This window comes from Struthio camelus, chromosome 4, assembly GCF_040807025.1.
Source record: "Struthio camelus isolate bStrCam1 chromosome 4, bStrCam1.hap1, whole genome shotgun sequence".
NCBI lineage: Eukaryota > Metazoa > Chordata > Aves > Struthioniformes > Struthionidae > Struthio > Struthio camelus.
The window spans coordinates 42,480,656-42,499,753 of record NC_090945.1 but is presented as its reverse complement, the minus strand read 5'-3'; the positions used below and the strand labels follow the sequence as shown (position 1 = coordinate 42,499,753).

General features: G+C 35.8%; 1 long non-coding RNA gene across 1 annotated transcript in view; it reads right to left on the bottom strand.

Moving 5' to 3' along the window:
* Positions 1-17,017, bottom strand: part of LOC104145572 (uncharacterized) — a 35,266-nt gene extending 18,249 nt beyond the window's left edge. The window contains exons 1-2 of the long non-coding RNA XR_694369.2: positions 16,865-17,017; positions 12,348-12,520 (exon numbers count right to left, since the gene is read on the bottom strand). This is a non-coding gene — a long non-coding RNA (uncharacterized lncRNA). The remainder of the gene's footprint in view (positions 1-12,347; positions 12,521-16,864) is intronic.
* Positions 17,018-19,098: the final 2,081 nt, after the last annotated feature.

Here is a 19,098-nt window from a genome sequence, read left to right as displayed (position 1 = left end):
AAACTAAGAAGGGATATCCTAAAAAAATGTGCTCATTGTTTTTCTTCCTCTTCCACCCTCTCCTATCTTTTCTTTGGATTATATGGAAAGAGATTCTGTTTCTGATCTTTTGAAGACTGTGAAGCTTTTTAAGGAATGGTTGGGAGGATGAACAAAATGTGGGCTAAGCCTAAAACAAGATGAATAAGGCTAATTCCTATATGTGCACTAGCATGGTAAAAACAGTAATAGGTTGCAATGTAAAGTCAAATACTGCTTTTAATAAAGCATAAAATAAATATCTTTCAAGGCTGAAGAGAGTTGTTCCAAACTCTAAGAATCTATGAGATCATTTTGCTCATTTTCTGAAAATTTTATTTTGCCTAGCTGGTAAAGAAAGGCAAATAGAAGAGATATTTGTGACTCTAGCTGAGATTCAGAAATAGATTCTTCCCCCGCTATACAGCTGGATAGTACTATGAAAGAGATAAAGAATCCTTAGACTATACCATGACAAGATACTGAAGTGAGCAAGCAAGTCCAATGTTAAACTTTCAGGTTCTTACAAAAAAGTCAGAAGTACTATGCTTAGAAAGTACTGATTGTTTTGCTTTATTTTATTTTAAATATGAAAGAAAAAAATGTATAGGCTTAAATAGCAAATTGGTTTCTGTTAAACAGCCCAAAACCATCTGCTCAGCACGAGTCTCTATGCGAGCGGGTTACACAGGACATTATCATGCAAATACATATCTTGTCATGTTGTGAGGCAAGGTCACAGATCACCAGGAAAAGGGAAGCAAGTTGCTCTATTGGTGGGATTCTTGGTTGGCCACTTGAGAAAGACACTTTAATGACTTGGCTATTCCAGCCTAACATGAGGATTGTTGTAAGGAAGTGATAGATTAGAATAAATGTGAGCAGATAACCTACTGTGATGCAAAGCAGGCCAGGCTTTTATCTCCATCATAAGGGTTCTTGCTGGTTCCCATGATCTAATCATGGAATTGGCAGCGTTATCAGATTACTGCTAGTTGATTTCCCTCCTCTCCTCTCTCCTCTCCTGTCCAAACATGTGTTCAGGCTGAAATGGCTGCTAGCTTAGTTAGGCTAAGGCAATAACATAATGAAGGAAAAGTTCATGACATGGTCATCTTGTGGCCCCAACAAACCTGTTCATCTGAGCTCCCACTTTCATTTTTCCAGGGGATTCTAAGTCCCACTATAGTGGTTGTTGTGGCCATGAAACACACATGTTCATGGTGTGCGTTCAGAACAGCTGACCCTCCTTGTAAATGATAGACATACAGTTGACCTATGTGTGTGAGGTAAGTCTGTAGTTCTAGGGAGGTAGTCTGCACAGCTGCCTCCTGTAGTTTCAGTCATTTTTCGTGCTGGATGTTGCTGTCTAACAGCCGGTATAAAGTCTGAACTATAGCCAGCTCTGCTCTGGCTAACCAAACTTATTTAATTTGTCAATAATGATAGTGACCTGACCAGAAGAGAAGAGGAATGTTTTCTTCCACAAATTAGGAATGAGTTTTTTCTTAGTATTTTTAAAGCAAATCCGTATGTGCGTGTTCAAAACTTTCATGTAATTGTAGTTAGAAGTCATTTGGAGTATCATAAATAACTGAAATAATTTGTAATAGGAAGTATGAATAATCTTAGCTAATCCGTCAAATCCATTACTTTTAAAGTACTGAGGTACTTCCTCATCTCAGTCCTATCTTCTCATTTCTATCCGTCTCCAGTAAATGGGGCTGATGGGAACACTGAATCAGATCGGGCTCAGAATAAAATTAAAATGTTGACATCAAAATGTTGCCTCAAAGCACATGACAGTTCTGGAAGACAGCATCATTCCATTCCTTTAAAAAGTTTATCTCCACTGAAGTGGACTAAAAATGTCCTGTATGTCTATGAGCAAATAAAAATAAGAGGGAGGAAGCAGGAAGAAAGAGTAAAAAAAAGTTTGAAGGGCCTTTTAATGGGAAAATTAAATGAAAGGCTTCTTTGTATAATGCTTATATTCTTTGGTGATAGCACAGAGTAAAAATGTATTGGAATTGAGAAAACTTTTTATTCCATAGAAGTAAATGAATCAGAAGTCCTTGAGCTGTGCTTCTACTCAACAGATATTTTGTTCTGTTGCTTCTTAAGCAAGTGTTGAAAAAGGGAACTGTAAATCGATTTCACATTTTTTAGACTACTGGTGATATTGGTGGCTTTGTGTCTTGACTCTCTTTTGGTAGGGGACTGGTACCTTTAAAAAACTGGGCCCAGATAATTACTCTGCTTGAGAGAAATTGCATTATATGAGCAGTTAAAAATCCTGAACAAAGGGAAGTTTCTGAAGAGAATAAACTCACTTTATGAAATATTCAAACAGCACTTCAAAGTGTATTTTGAAAGTAGCTTAACATTAAGGTTTTTGCAATAAAGGTATTGTTACAACGTATGTGAGGGCAGGGTAGTTCAAATAACTCATGAGAGTATGCTTTTTGCACATTTTTTCAGATTTATTTTCATGAATGGCATTCATAAAATGTCTGTATACTCAAATACTTTCACTTGCAATATGCATACAACTTTTCAAAATGAAAAATTGAAATACCTATATTTACTTACAGTAACCTAGAGATTTTCTGTGGAGGAGAATATGATGCTCTTACACTGAATAATCCTTTACTCTAGAAGTGCAGCTTAGCAGTGGGCAAGAAGTGAGGTTCAATTTCAGTAACATCCTCAGAATCCAGCTTTGTATGGAGGACTGCAGATTAAGATACCTTGAACCTCATGCCTTTCCCTTGTATATGCTTAAGCCATATGTAAACATGCATTGTATTCAGTTTTAGCTAGACTGATTTCCTTTCTTTGAAACTTTAGTGATGAGCATACAGAGTTGTATTAAAAATGTTATCTAGAATTCTTTTTTAGTTCTGTAAAGAAATAGCTCAAACTGAGTACTACAAGTGGCATTAGCATAACTATTACCATTCTCGACTTAGATCTGCAGTTACAGAGGTAGCTTTATACACTAAGATAAATGGGTTTTCGGATTATTTCTGCTGTTGAGTTTTCAAGCTTGCTATTATCCTTATAGTACATATTCTGTAACGTGTTACTTAGAGTTTTTTTTTACATAGATTGCTATGAGGAACAAGATAATCATATTTTGAGCAGGAGATTGGACTAGAGACCTCAAGACTTGAGGTTCCAACTTGAATTATCCTGTGATCCTGGGAACATTGTTTCTGAGCAGAAATTTTTTATATTTAGTGAAATATGTTTCAGTATTTTACATAAAATTTTGAAAAAAATGTAAAAAGCTTAAAAAACCCCCTCTTTATTTGTGATGATCAGAACAAAACCTCATATATAGTGGAACATTCCAAATTGTTTAGTTTTTCTTGGCAAAGAACCTCTTTTTCAAAATTTATCTTTTCACCAAAATGCAAAAAAATTATATAGATTTTGGCTGTTCTAATTTTTAATAAATAAAGAAGGCTAGATATAACTGAAATACTTATTCCTCATAAAAAAAATATTAATAAATTAACAAAGACATTCAGCCTGTAGGTCTTAAACTTTTTGTTTAAACATTTTACTAGTCTAATATTAATTAAGAGTATCTACAGTTTAAAAATGTGGTTATTTATCAGTTCATATCAGTTTAAATACTTCATACAGATGTCAGAGGGAAAGCCCACTTACCATTTTCTTTCAAGTATCTGAATATCTGTAGGGATTTTATGGAGTAATTATTTCAGATTACTCTTGAATGTGCCTCTCTAACTGGTCTAAGTATGCTCCAGTCTTTATTATTTCCCACATTCATTTCTTTTATTTTTTACTAAGTAGTGTCAGGAATGGGTTACTGAACTGTTCTTAGTGCATTAGTGAATTCCATCATTCTTTTGGCAGTTCGAAACTGTTGAGCTACCTTTATCTGATGGCCTGAAACGTTTAGCAGCAAGCCTGCTAAACAGGCCTTGAAGTTTGTTTAAGCTTTATTTCAACATATAATGTTCCAAAGACGTAGCCTGAACGAATGGAAAGATAATCCTTTTAGAAGATATTCTGCAATCTATCATCCTCAGGCTGACTTAAGCAAGAATTCTAAAGAACATTATTTAAATCATAGAATAACTTAATTTGGAAGGGACCTCAGGAGGTCATCTGGTCCTTGCTCAAAGCAGAGCCAAAAAATTAAAATAGATAAAACTCTTTTGCTAGGGAAAGTTCAGTCTGACATTTATTATTGAACCTAAGTAGCTAGATACTAAACTGTTCCATCAGTTCATCCTAATCACTTCCCAAAACGTAAGATGACTGTGCACATATCAAGTGTGTTTTGATTTATGCATGCTGGGCGTGATGACTTAAGCTTTTTCAGCTTTTTTTTTTTTTTAAAGTTGCAGATAGGGTTTAACTCAACAGTGGTCACACCAAACAAATCATGTCATACAGCCTATGATAAAGACTGGCAGGTATTTGGCAAAGCCGATGGGATCATCTCTAACTTGTATGCTTTACTGCTGTCTAGCACTTCCAGGCACCTTTAGATTCACATCTCAGTTTGTTACTAACTGTAGAAGCTCTACATTTTAATATATTCCAATTCCTAGAATATTCATTTTCCTTGCCTTGTAAAAGGCCTTGAATGAGACTGGATTATGCTCTCTTTCTACTATAAATTGACTTCAATTTAGCTTTAACTAAGCTAATCCTTGAAATTTTTCCATAAACACTGTAAGAAACCAGGCAGGACTTTTTGTAGTCGCGTTAAAAAGCCGTCTAGTTTCTTCAGTGTTATCCTGGCCTTCAGTGTTATCCTGGCCATGTAATTGCACCATATACTCTAGGTAAACAGAACATTTGCAGCAATAAAGTTAACAAAGGCATCCATTCTGTTAATTTAAATTCTCCTTTATAACAGAATAAAAGCAGATGTTGACTACAAGTGTTTGCTTTTTCTAGTCTGTTGGAGGAAAAAAGAGAAAAACAGTTGTCCTGATGGTTTGTCATTCCTATTAGCTGTGATAATCATTAGGAAGATCTCAGAAAGGAAACCAGATAAAACTTGACCATACCCAGATACCAAGTATTCAAAATCTCCAGAAGGTGCTGAATTTCCTGGGGCATGACTGTAGCAGATGTAGCTCACTGAAATTAACTGTGACAGACAGGGAATTGTAGGGCTAGGTTTTCCAGTGAGAAGAGGAAGGAAGTGGGAGTGATGCGATCTAAAGGGAAAAGATATACACTAACTAAGAAAGCCAGAAAATTTGGGGTTTAATAGTTAAGGTTCCATTGTTATGTTACAAAACAGAAGTTGACTTTCAATTATATAAGTAGTCTTAATTTTGGTCTTTTAGAGGCTTTCATTCCAACTCTAGTGCACTTTTTTCATGCAAAAGCTACTTGGAATTTATTCCTATTTTTTATTTTGGATATATAGAAACAAGCCTATAAAATGTTTGAGCGCAATTATTACTAGAAGAACAGAAGAATATTGGCCCCAAAGATGAAAGAAACACAAAGTAATGGTAATCCTGAATTTGTTAAGCGAAAGGGATGAGATCATCAGCCTTTCAGATGAGACATTATGGCTGTGGAAAAACAAACTTCCTCATAATGACAGTCTGACTTTACGTTTTTCCTGAGATAATATGTATTCATATCCAGTCCCTTCCTCCTCCAATAAACAAAAGCAACAACAACAACAACAAATCATAACTGAGAAAAGTGATCTTTCAAAGTGAGCGTTCTCATCTCACGGTAAGAGTCTGCCCACCTCTAGATTCTAGCTCAGTTCAGTGATTCCGGTAGTTAAACACAGGCCTATGAATTTTGCTGAACTGAGACATTAGGTTACACAAGGAATGCTATTTGCACAAGTGCACTCACAGAAGGTTTAGAAAACAGTAATTAAATATAGAAATATCCCGTGGATTTTACACTAAATAATGCCACTTTCCATAACACAGCTGTAAATGGGATAACTAAATAAATATCTCTGAAGAGCAGGTGTTTAGTTGTTCACAACAGATTTGACACGTAACTGAGACACTACAGACTATCAGGGCATCAATCTGTGGTATCCACAGCTACTTGGCAATCTGATTTGGTAAATATTAGTTCTTTCAAAGCAGCTCACCTTTTTTTGAAAGCAGGTAAGGAAAAGTCAGCAGTTTCAGAGGTGACAGATACAAAACATTTTTGTAGGGAGCTAGAAAAAATAGTAAGGAGTTTGTCTTCTGGGTTCAAAATTAGAGTGATAGTGGCTGGATGGAAGGCAAATCTGGGGGAAGGACTACATTTTGTGAGAATACGGTGATCAAGGGAGATCTGTGTACAAACACTTTTATTTAAAAGTTGTTGTCATAGCTGTGCATGCTACTAGAACACTGCTTTAGCCGTTCTTTTTGTTGGTAGTGGAGCACTGGCCTTATAAAAAAGGTATAGAAAACAGTTTCATCTGTTGCTGTGGGCTGCTTGGCTTGCTAATTGTCAGCTGCTGCATTTCTATGTTCTTCTCCTGCTGGCTTAATCCCAATTCCTGCTCCTGAAGAAGTGCCTGGCCTTATACCAGGCCTGTTTGCACTTTATATAGAATCTACCTTTTTTTGGGGCCCAGTTTGTGATCATGTTCTTGGTTTTTCTTTGCCTCAGGTATCATATACATGACTTCATATAATTCCTGTCTTCTCAAGTTTTTGGCTTCCTGGCTTGGTTCATACCTCAGCTTCTTGCCAAAAGTGGTGCCATCTGAAGGCACTGTTTGAAAGTGGAGGAAGCGCATAGTAGGTCAGAGGAAGGGTTGTCAGACGTGTTGTGCGTGTGCGGCAAGACATGTGTGGCTTTTGGTGTGACCTGGGCTGGGCTTAGTTCCCCTGGACCTCTCAACTTCCTCACTTTTCTTGTTTTGAACAGTCCAGGCCTCTAATGACTGTACCCTAACATCCACATAACAGCCAGGATGTTCTCAGAGTAGTAACCTAAAAGGAAAAAAAATGTTTTAATGTTCAGTGGATATTGTACGGTGCTTCAGCTGATGATGATCGAGCTTTGCATGAGGTAATACAGCTCTTCACAAGTGCCTGATGTATTGCAGAAGGAGGAATAACTGTCACTACATGTTAAATGCCAACTATTCTCTTTTTTCAGCATCTGCATAAGGAAAGGGAAGGACAGAGATTGTTAACCAATATATCAGTTGTTTGCATCTATTCTCTTTTTCTCATGTTTCACGTCCTTTTAATTTGGACTAATGGTTATCATGCAGGTAACGAGTTTAAATGGAACTGAAGTATTCTACTTAAGTTGTGAAAGTATCACAAGCTTGAATTTTTGATCTTCCCTAGTAAAAGAAAAAAATATAAAATATGCTGTGAATAGAAGGCTATAGTTGAATTATACTGCTAAACTAATTCTTTGTTTAACTGCACCCTGTTGTGAAAGATTATCATTTTTATAGCCTTGCAGTAGCTTTACAAATGTGTGTTAGATTCACAGGTTTACAAGGCCTTGTTTCTGTTAATGTGAACATTAAAAGTGTGTGCGCTTATTTGAAAAACTGAATTGTTACATGAATTTTGCCATCTATAGTTCTTGCTTGTTTAATAAAGACTTCAGAAGTGTCTAATAGTTTATATTATGATTTTTCTTACAGCTAATAAAAATTTATATATTTATTTTCCAGTTCTGCATGTTTCATTAACTACTGCGACATCGGTACGTCTGTGACTAGGAAGAACTCCACTGATTTCATGTTTCTCAGAGATTTGCAGGAACTGGGGACGGAGTTTAAATCTGTGAGTTTCAGTTCAGGTACTGAGCTAAGATCTAGTTTAAATTATTTCATACAAGTCTGCTAAATCCTATTCTTACTATGGTAGTTCATAGTAGTTAGTTATTTTTGCTGGTAACTTATTCTTCTACTTAAAAGAGCTAAAATTTGTATACATACATTTAGTATGAAAAACTGAATCTACCAGGAATGCTGCAGAATCCCATAGCCATTCTGACACAACCCCCCAATTTTTTTAGAGATATTCTCAGTGCTTTGTTATTCAGGTCTTGGGCAGCTTGTTTTACAGCCAGACCACTTATGAAATCTGACAACTGCTTCCAGGTTTGGTTATCAGACTCTGAGTCTAATAAGTACTTCAAAGGTGTTTTAAGCTCTAGTTCTTTGTTTGGCAAATGTTTATTATTCTAATATATAGAGTAGGTATATCTTATGCATGGAAAGGTGAAATATGCGTAAATATTTTTGTATTTCAACTTAACATTGTTTTTTGTTTCCCTGTTTATTGCCAGTTTGTGGAATGGCTTGCAGAAATAAGAAATGGAAAACACAAATGCTCTTGAAAATGGTAAAAGCAAATAAGCACCTCTCAGCAAGCACCATTGAATATGCTAATTTACTATATGGAAATAAGATTTACCATCACTTTTGGGTATATAAAAGGGGAGCTGCTAAGACAGTCTGGCCTACTCGAAAAATTGAAGAGTGAGCTCCTGAGAAACTAAGCTTTTTGCCCTCTGCACTTGTTGCCACCTTGATCAGGACCGTGATTGCCTTTGGCGATGGGGAGAACAGTGGCAGGAAGGAGACCTCCTGGGAAATGGAAGACAAGGTACAATTTGACTCTGGCTTTATGGAAGCCATGAGCACATGAACAACACAATATCAAAAGCTGCAACCGCTCAAGAAATTGTTATCTTACAGACTCAGAAGAGGAAAAAAAAATTAATCAAGGCTCAAAAGCCTTTAGCTAAGATTTTGACATATATATGCTTTTTAAAGCAATCTGTCCAAAAAACAAACTTTTATTTTTGTGAATGTGGGGATATAAAACAGTTTTACCAGGCATCACGATCATTCATACCACAGTGACTTCTTCAAGGTGCCAAAATTCTTATAGCAGCGATGAGCAGAGATGACTAAGTTGTGCATTTTTTAAAGTAAACATCTTCTAGGTAGGCAGAAGAATCCCCAGACAAGAGAGCTAAGTTATTTAAACCTATCGATTAGAGAAAAATTTATCTTGCATTGCTGAGAACACTTTTTTTTTCTCAACAGTAGCTGGCTTAGTCTATGTTTTACTTGCGAAAGGATTATGGAAAAATTAATATTTAAGAGAGAAGTAAAAATGTTGAATAGGAAATTTTCCTAATTTGTAGCCAAAAAATCCCCATCCTACTCTCTAATGAAGTATATGTAAGAGTCCCTTTATAAAATTGCTCTCCCTCACTACTATGAGAATAGAGATACAGAGTCAGTGACAGATTGCAGTGGCAAGAATGTGACAATTTTTTTCTATATTAGCTTACATTTCTTTAAAAAAATGGTGCTAGTATGCATGATTTCTCTTTCTGCTTGATCTTGTAATGACATCCTCCTCAGTACATAAAAGTGTTTTTTACCAAGAAAATGACGGTTAAACCATAAATTCCAGATAAAATATTCACTTCAAATTATGTGATAGAACTGGATAACTTTCCAGTATGAAAAGGTAATCTTTGATTACTAAAAAAAGCTCTAACATTGTGAAAAACATAAAACAATATGGTGATACTACTGCATAGTTAAGAGATTTAATTCTTCCCCTCTCTGTTAAAAAAAAAAAAACAAAAACAAACTCCTTATTAACAATAGCTCTGTTCTTGGAATTTTCAAAGGATGGTGAAGAAGTGATAAATCCTAATGAATTAGATATGAATACCCAACTTTCTAGTATCTGTTGATCCTCACAGATTTTCCTAGTTTCTATTGTTTGGTGTTACCTGGAAGTTGCAGAGTATATGCTTTGGGTAACTAAATTACTGATAGATTTTCCTGTGAAATGCTTATGTTTACAGACTTGAAATATGAAATGTCTTTGTTTTCCTTTAGAACCAAAATAGAAAAGGTAGTCCCTAAAATCTCCATACAGCTGGTTTGATATTGATTACGTTGATTACACGCCTATCGAAGAACAAATTTGAAGGAAATAATGAAATAATCCAGAGAACTGTCAACTCTTTTTTAGGAGTTGCAATAAGCACAGGTAAGAAAGGTAGGAGAGCTGGAAGGAGTACCTGTTTTTATATTACAGAAGAAATGAATGAAGAGTAGGGTTGTTTTCTGACAGTGGGCTGTAATCCTAATATCAGTAATAATAAAATCATAGATTACAGTTATTCTGTGTAGTCAAATCATAGATAACTGTTCATAGAAAATGCATTCATTCATTCACTATGCCCCAACTCAGGCAAAACAGAACAAAGAAAGGCTTTCTGCCTTTCTTGAAAGAAGAGCTGTCTTCTAAGTGTAATTCCATTTATCATAGCTAAAGGCAAAAGAATAGCTCACATTACCGGAGAAGCTAGGCAGATCTAAGAGAATAGGTTAAGTGCTTTAGGAGCACTACCAAAAGAATGATCAGAAATGAAGACCAAAGAAAATAAATCTGCTTTTTACCCAGAACTCACCTAAAAGCAGAAAATGGAAAATTTTAGTGGCATACAAACTGCATGAAATCTCTTATCTTTGGTGTGCAGTGATGCTTATAACAGGTAGAGCCATCATGCACAGATTAAGGAGAGCACAGGACTCCTTAAGATACGTACAGAGACAGTACGCGTACAGGATAAGGCTAAATATACGCAGACCAAAAATTGAAAAAAACATTGATTATTAGAAACATTGGTTAACAGAAAGTTCCTTGGGTCAGTAGAGGTGTATCCAGTGGATTATTTGCTCTTTATCAGAACACTAGATGAAAGGGTTTTTTTTTTTTTTAACTATTTCCTATTTGTTTGTAAATAAGTCACTATAAATATCCATGCACTTGGGTAAAACTATTTGCATATTTCTCTGTTTCCAAAAAAGTTTAGTATGCAGAAAAATAATTTTAATAATGCTGAAAATAACATGAAACAATTCTACTAAAGATGAAATGTACATATAACATGGAAGAACCTATTTTTATAGGGACAATTAGCACACCTTGTAGTTTGGTGAATCTATTGTTAATGAGACAATTAGCACAACCACTAGTTCAATTTCTCTTCAGCTGCTTATAATATGGCTCCCAATATTTAATTTCTATTCTTTTAATCATATGTTTTTGCCTCTAGTGTTTCTAGAATCAGTTAATGATTAAATATAATTTTTATTATTATTTGCAAACTGTTTGCTTAGGTTAGTTACTCTTTACAAATACAGTTAGACTCCTTTTGTTGAATACTTGTTCTTGCACTGTTTTTCGCACCTTAGGACATGCAGTTTATCTACTGTGCATTTCCCTAAAATAGGGTTCATACGTATTTAAGCATCCTTTCACCTCTAGGCAAAGAATAAGGTGGAGGGGAAAGACAATTTCATAAATATCCTTCTCTCTTCTAACTCTCTACCCTCTCTATTTCCTCTAACACTATATGAATATATGCATATTTACTTATAAAATAATTTCCTTTATGGTTCAGTACATAGTCTTTTATAAGCAAAAAATTGTCACAAAATTTTGAACCATGTAGTGGTTTTTACATCAGGCTCGCAAATAGAAAAAGTAAAGCTAAATAATTTCCAAGTAACTTATCAGACACAAAGATGACTTCTTTTCCTTGCTGTAGTGATAATGCTATTGTACCAAGTTCTTTGCAGTGAAAACAAAGAGGAAAAAGTCAGATAATTATTTAAAGTTGTGAAATCATTAATAGATTGCTCTTTTCTACCCACCTGTGTTAGGATACAATTATTGTCGAATTTACCTCCAATCATTTCAGCATTATTACAGATATTTTCTTCATTTAAAAATTGTATTTATTGTTACTTATATAACATTTTGCTAATAATATTTATCATTATTTTTATGACAATACAAATCAAACATCATTGAATTTTCAGTTATTAGAAAACTGCATATATGAATACTGGGAAATAGAGCTACAGAAGCTAAAATGTTGCAATATATCAAGGACATCAATAGATCCCAGGTGAATTCTTTTCTAGTTTCCCTAGAACTCTATTTTCATCTTGAGCCTGGCATAAGAAATGAGATGTCCATAGTGAGGTTTACAATTATTTTCTGCAATCTAGTGAGTGACCCCTTTTGCAAGTTTAGGAGCTTCAGGCTGGGGTATATCTGTGTTCAGTTTCTTCTCCCGCTTCTGCTTGCCCCATTTGATTCCCCCTATCACTATTGCTTTGCCATTATGCTCTGATATTCAGATTCTTGATCAGTTTGGTCCGCTTTTCGAGGTTTTTTTTCCAAAGATAAACCTCTTATGCAGATTTTACATAGAGAATACTGGAGTCTGTAAGCTGTACTGTCCCTGATAAATACTATATGCTTGGATATGAATGAAATTACCTTTCTGGCCCCAGAGATAAAAGATTCCAGGTGGAGTAGAAGAAATGTCAAGCTAGTGCATTCTTCATGAGCCTTTGGATCTTCTTGATTTCTGTTACTTCTGATGTGGCTGATACAGAGTTATCAAATGTAATCTGCAGGTAAGGAAGGAGTGAATCATTGGCCAAATCTTCCTGAAACAAAAAAAGGAAAACAGAATAATATGAAAAATCATCAATCCCTTTACACAGTAGTAACTGCTAAAGAGGAGTCACCCTTTTGGATCGCCGGCAAGGATGGACAGCCCTTGGTTTTCCTATAGGGACTGCTGGTCCTCTGTCCCTGCTGCACTTCCAGAAATTCCACGGGTCTTTTGCAGCATGCCCCAGCCTCCAGAGCCCTTCCCATGCAGAAAAGGTAGCAGAAGTCCCGACTGGGAACTGGTTTCATTTCTTGAGCTCTTTTTCATTGATTTCTGAGCGTTTCTAATTTGGTTAAGCCACTTGCATCTGTGTTACTTGGTATAAATATTTTGGTTTCCTGTATGCACAAAATGGGATTGGCTATTATTTTAAAATAAAAGGAATATCTTGAGCTTGTTCAGAAAAGAATAATTAGCTGAAAATGACTTCTGTAGTAGCCTGTGCTATCTGATTGTCAAAACGTGTAAACTTTTAAAGCTAACTGCAGCTTTTCCTTTTTCTCAATAGAGTTCAGGTGAAAAACTATCAGAGTAATTAGCAGAATATGCTTTTGAACATTTCAACATATTTTTAAATATCCATTTTTGAATTCCCCAAACAGGGGAGGGGATGGTAGGACTGTGCATTCAATCAAGTCATCTGTATTTTCACTCACAGTTTAATCAAGCCTGAAGACATACAAGTTATTAGTGGGTTAATATTTTCTAAAAGTCACAGCCTAAAATAATAATGGTTGGGAAGAAATTCAACTATATCAGGGGAAAAATGTCATCCAATGTTGTTTATTATTAAAATCAGTGCATAATTCAGCCCTGTTCCTTTTAGTTCTTTTTATGAAAAGGAAAAAAATTCTTTTAGACCTAATTTGTTTCCATGAAACACATCTGTGCACTTGGAGTACATTCTGCCTCATAATAGAAGCTGATGAGACAACTGATATCTAGGGTAAACAGGGCTGCAAATTTAAAAAATTATTTTTATGATTTTTTCCCACTTACATTAAATTTCACGTTTAAGAAGGCTGTTTTGTACTTCTTTGCCTGAAGCAATAGCTACTGGAGATTAAGAGAGTGTGACAGTTATATTTATAATCAAGAGCTAAGAGTACTGGAACATATAGCCTGACTCCACGTGAACAATAGTCCAGCCTCTTGAAATTTATTGAAGGGCTTGTTATTGATTGAAAAATCTATTTTTCCTTACATCCTCAGTCTTACAGATTTAGCTTTGCTTTCTAGCCTCTCTCTTGCATCTATCCTGATCTCACTTCTCAAGAATATGTACTTTTTAAATGTACTTTTGCTGGCCCTTGAGGAAGACAGTGTCTGTTTTTGGTTTTAAGGACCCAGTGGCTGCTGCACCTGAAAGTTCAGCTGCGTGGGGTAAAAATCCAGCTGCATTTCTTCCTCTTCTGTCTTTAGCGAAATATAGCTGGAGTCAAAAGCACGGAAAGGATATTCTTGGGTAATCATGCCCCTTCACATAGTAGGCGACAGAACTGTGAAAACAGTGGTGTGTTTCAAAAGCGCAACATCAGTTCCTCTTAAATTCTGAGTATTTGTTGGGATCTTTCTCAAATTCCCACTTGCTAGCAACACATCTTCACCCAGTCATCCTGTTTTGCTGTTATACCTCTTTGAAACATTTGAATCCATTTTTGCTGCCTTGTAAATATAGGAGAGTGAGTTTTTTTTGTTTTTTTTTTCCCTTCAGTTGTCACGGTTATGGAGACAGACATTTTTGTCTTTCTGGGAAGTAAGAAAACAAAGAAAATAGTAATTTGCTGTTCTCCTTAGTGCCGGGTGAGAAATGAATCTGCTGCCTCCTTGCATCTATATGGAGAGGTAAGTATTCATCAGTAACTTCATCTGTTTACTATGTAATAAACGTACAGAAGAATTCCCAGCAGCACTGCTGAAGAGAGAAGGGCCAATTTTCAGCTCTGGCTGATTACACTGTGAAGCAGAGCAAGAGCTACAACGTCGTCATGTCCCACTGCCCTACTCATTTTCATGAATAAATCAAAGGACAGTTAGGATGGCAAGGTGATGCGTCCAACAGCCAGGGAATCCAAAAGAAATTATTTCTGGTATAGCAGTCACCCAAGGAGTAAAACTGGAATTAAAAGTTAGCACAGCCCTGGAGGAAGGGATTCTGTCAACTCAGTCATACTTAACCTGTATGAACTGAACTTGAGAAAGTTAGTTTGATCCTGGGAAAAATCTGTTTACAACACATAGTAATCCTGTAACATTCACTGACTATATGGTGAAAATTCTCATATTTTAAAGGGTTGTTTTGAGCACTGAAATTATATTAAGAGTTTCATGAGACAAATCAAATTCATATTAGTCTGGGTATGTTCATTTATATAATTTAATGTGTTCATACAAGCTGAGCATATCATTAATTATTTATGCCCTTGTGACCAATCCATATTGCTCAAAGATCTTCTGAAGATCAGTATGCTGGAGGATTGACCTTTTGCTTCACCTTCTGTGCTTGCTTTGGGTGATTCCATTATGAAGTCACTTTTGGCACCTGCTGAGCTTTTGTTGCCACTGTCCTTTCATGTAGTTCTATTGTGCATCTTGAAGCTATGATGGCTTTGGGACAGTCCTCTAACGAAAGTGAATGCCATCCCTTGTTCATTCAGCTGAAGGTCACTTTTTATTCAGGCTAAAGACATTTTATTTCTTGGCTTTTTGATAAACATTGTAAGCCTTGATTTATGCAGAATAGACTGGATTGAAGGTGCTGACTTTTCACTAGTTCCATTTGAAATTATCTTTTCCTAATATGAATGGAAAAGACAGCAATGATTTCTTTATAGATTATCAAAATCGAACTTGGAATGATTCATAGAAGATATGGCTTCCATGTTTATGTAAAATAATGTCTAAAAATAATTGTTCTGGAAAAACTGCTTGGCTAAATATTGAAATGGAATGTAGCAGCTGCTACAAACACCTCCCCCCCCCCCCCCCCCGCAAACAGTGAGGTTAGAATATGACTATTCAGTCATGCAAGGAGAAACTGAATATGGTGACTGTTTAATTTTTAAAAGCTGCCATGCCTCTTCAGGTAACACAATTGGACAGTATTTTAGCTAGGGAGCTTTAGGAAACTTAGACCTGACAGATATGTAAATTGAATAAATCAGAAAAAGCTTTCCTATCTTGGATTTCATGCCTAGAAGGATTACCTTCAGCCATGTTTGACTTGTTTGGCTTCGTCTTTCTTTATTTTTCTATTCTTTCCTTTTTTTTCTTTTTTTTTCTTTTATATTACAGCCTCTATAGCATATTCGCTTCAAGATAGTAAAAAGGGAGGAAAACAGACTTTGTTTTCAGTGACTTTTCAGTTGGCATTTTCATCTAGTAAAGCTCAACAGGAGGTTCATTTTTTTTCACAAAATTACATGAAAAGGGTAGCTGTTCAGCCATTCAAACAGTGACTGGAAAGACTAAAAACATTTCAAACCCTCATCTTAGATAACAAAAGAAACAACTGGATTATATAATGCTTTCACTGAATCCCATGGTTGCCTATCAATAGACTAGAAGAATATTCAACAGTGAATATTGTAAAGAAATTCAACATTTTTAACATACTTTACTTATTTTTTTCTCTAGCACTTGCAAACAACTTCTCTGTAAAGTACATTTAATTTTGCTTTAACAAACCAGAAAGATGCTGGTAAGGGCTGTAGATGGACTATTCAGAGAACAGGTGGGCAAATAAAATTTTAATGATTCAAGCTTATTAAATTAGAACTGTTTGACATTTCAACAGCATCCATGCGGAAGTGTAGCTCTCAATCTCTGTGAAGGAATATACTGAATAAATAGCCTGCAATAACATCATGATCATGGAACGTTCATTATTCCTTTGGATGCACACCAACTGATCTAATGAAAAATAACAGTAAGGGCGTTGTTAATACTTTGTAAATCCAAAAAAGTAGGATTATACCATCTCTGTTCTAATATTCTCTAGCTGTTCAGTTGTGCTAGTTGAAGAGCAATACATATTTTCAATTATTTATATCCCCAACAGGAAAGAAGATTCATGTGTTTGGGTGTTAGGCCTTCATTAATTAAAGCAGAGCTGCTGGAGTCCTGAATGCTGCTAGGAGGACTGGAATTTTCCCCAGAAGGATTAAGCCTTCTGGCCTAATCTATATTTCACTCTTGTTCCTAACCTTTCCTTTCCCACTTCCCACTGCTTTTTGTCACCAAAACTGATTCAGCTACATACGAACAGCACCCACAACTGTCACACTGTTTATCTTACGCCTCTTATTTCACCTGATAACTTTGAGATGGCTCTTACCTTACTGATACAGTTGTGCCAATCCTTGTTTTTTCTATCAAAGGGGTGGTTAAAATGACATTTCTTCTGCTTGCCTAGGTAAGAGTCTACATGATAATTCAGTTCTAAAGTGCAGTCTCTGCATCCTAGAAGACAGATATGTTGCAAAACTGTGCAAATTCATTTGTGATTCCTTGATTACAAGGATTTACTCATTTACAAGCTGACAATGGCTTCCAAGCACTCCCATTTGATGAAAAGAAATTATGTCATTCTAAGAAACAGTATGTAATTATTGCACACTCCAACTCTTGCCAGGGACTATGAATGCCTTGTTCTTTTCAGAGTCTCTGCTCTGAGTGACTTTTAATGTGAAGCACCAAATCGACAGTTGCTTAGACTGAGGTTGTTACTGGTGTAAACCTAGATGTGAAATTCTTCAAAAAGAAAAATCCACTTTATCTGGGTGCTATGAAACAACCAAGTGGGACTTTTTTGGATGTAGGGTTCTCGATTCTACTACAGCTTACTTCAGGCACTCCATCCTTTATGGACTTTGCCCCCAACTAATTAAGACATTTAATCATTTTCTTGATTGTCCTGCCTTCTTTTCCATTGCTCCCTCATCCTATTAGTAAGTTTTAGGCTGTATGCTGTTTGAGACTTGATGCTTAGCAGTTACTGGTTCACAGCATGGCATATTCGCCATGAGGATGAGACCTCTGAAAGCTTTGTATTTGTATAAACGTATGAGAAAAAGAAATCCTTTGTCTTTAGCTATTATCAGAATTCTATGTTTAAAGCATCAGTGAAAGGTGTTTTGACATATTCTTCCCTGCGTGAAGAATATAAATAGGGGGTGTTTATCTTCTCAGGTACACAGGTATGTGCCCTGTCTGCTGGCTTTCCACAGTGACATGAGCCATTTCCTGCCTGCAAGTCATGAAGTTCTTAATAGAGAACTCTTCTGGTGCTGTGGAAGTCCAGCTCAAACGCAGGCTTTACTAGTGCTACCACTGTTGTATGCTGATGTTGTTAAATGCCTTGGCTGACAGATGTGTGCAATGGTAAATTAGCAATGACTGTATAGAAATACTTAGCAACACTCCTTTCTATGACAAATGCAGCAGAGCATGGGAGAGCACTGCTGTATTTTCGTATTTGCTGTCTTCTATTTTCATTAATTTATTTCCTGGGGAGGGGAGGGAGGGAGTTATTTCAAGATATATCTTTAAGAATAAATATTATCTCCTTTGTAAGATAGGTTTGGAACTACTGAACTTATTCAGCTATTTATAGATGGAGTGTTATAACTCATATTTTTCTTTTAAATATGATAATCTTTGAGGTGTGCATAGCTATAAACTCTCCCAAAAGACTTCTTTTCACTTAGCAACTATATGAATATGGAGCCAAGCACAATATGCTTAAAATAAAATACATGTATCATAAATAGTTTTCAGCAATTCTCTTTCATAACCATGCATTTTCAAATACTACATTATTTCATTTTTATCACAGTACGCCTTTTTATGTTTAGCATTTACATCTTACCCAGAACTTTATTGACCAAGATTTCCAAGAATTAGGTTTTTGCCTAGATGTGAAATGGGAGTTTCATCCAAAAAATCAGTATGTGGCCAGGACATAATCTATATTTCAAATGGAGCACAAAATTACAGTTTCCTCTGATACTGCAGGTGACAAATAGGAACTCTATAGAGGGTTATTGATTTAGTTGAACAGGTTGTGTGCTGGCACAGGAGGGAGTTCCCAAAGCTTTACTACAACAGAACTGCTGGGCTAACAGCAGGCTAGTTCAGAAAAGAAACCAGCATGCTTTTTGGTATATTTTTTTGACTCTGTTCACAGGGCACTGTATCCACCAGAGGAATCCATAGGAGTCTTAAAAAGCTGAGGAGTGTAATAATAATGTTCAACAATTCAATAATCTTTGAGGTTTTTTTGCAATGCTCATCTGTGCTGATGAATTTATGGAGGTAGGATCTGTTATCGTTCCACATAACATTTGTTTCTGCTAAGGAACATTAAAAAATGGCTTAGATCTATAGCTGATGTCACTCCATTAATTGACTGAGTTATTAGAGAAGCCATCCAATCCCTTTCAGTCTTATTCTGCAGTTTTATGTAGATAGTTGGGAATGAGATGCATAGAAAAGCAGAAAGGAAATTTTGTAAGTATGTGAACGTGTGTGCAATTAGAATAACAATTTCTCTGTTGCAAAATTGGGTAA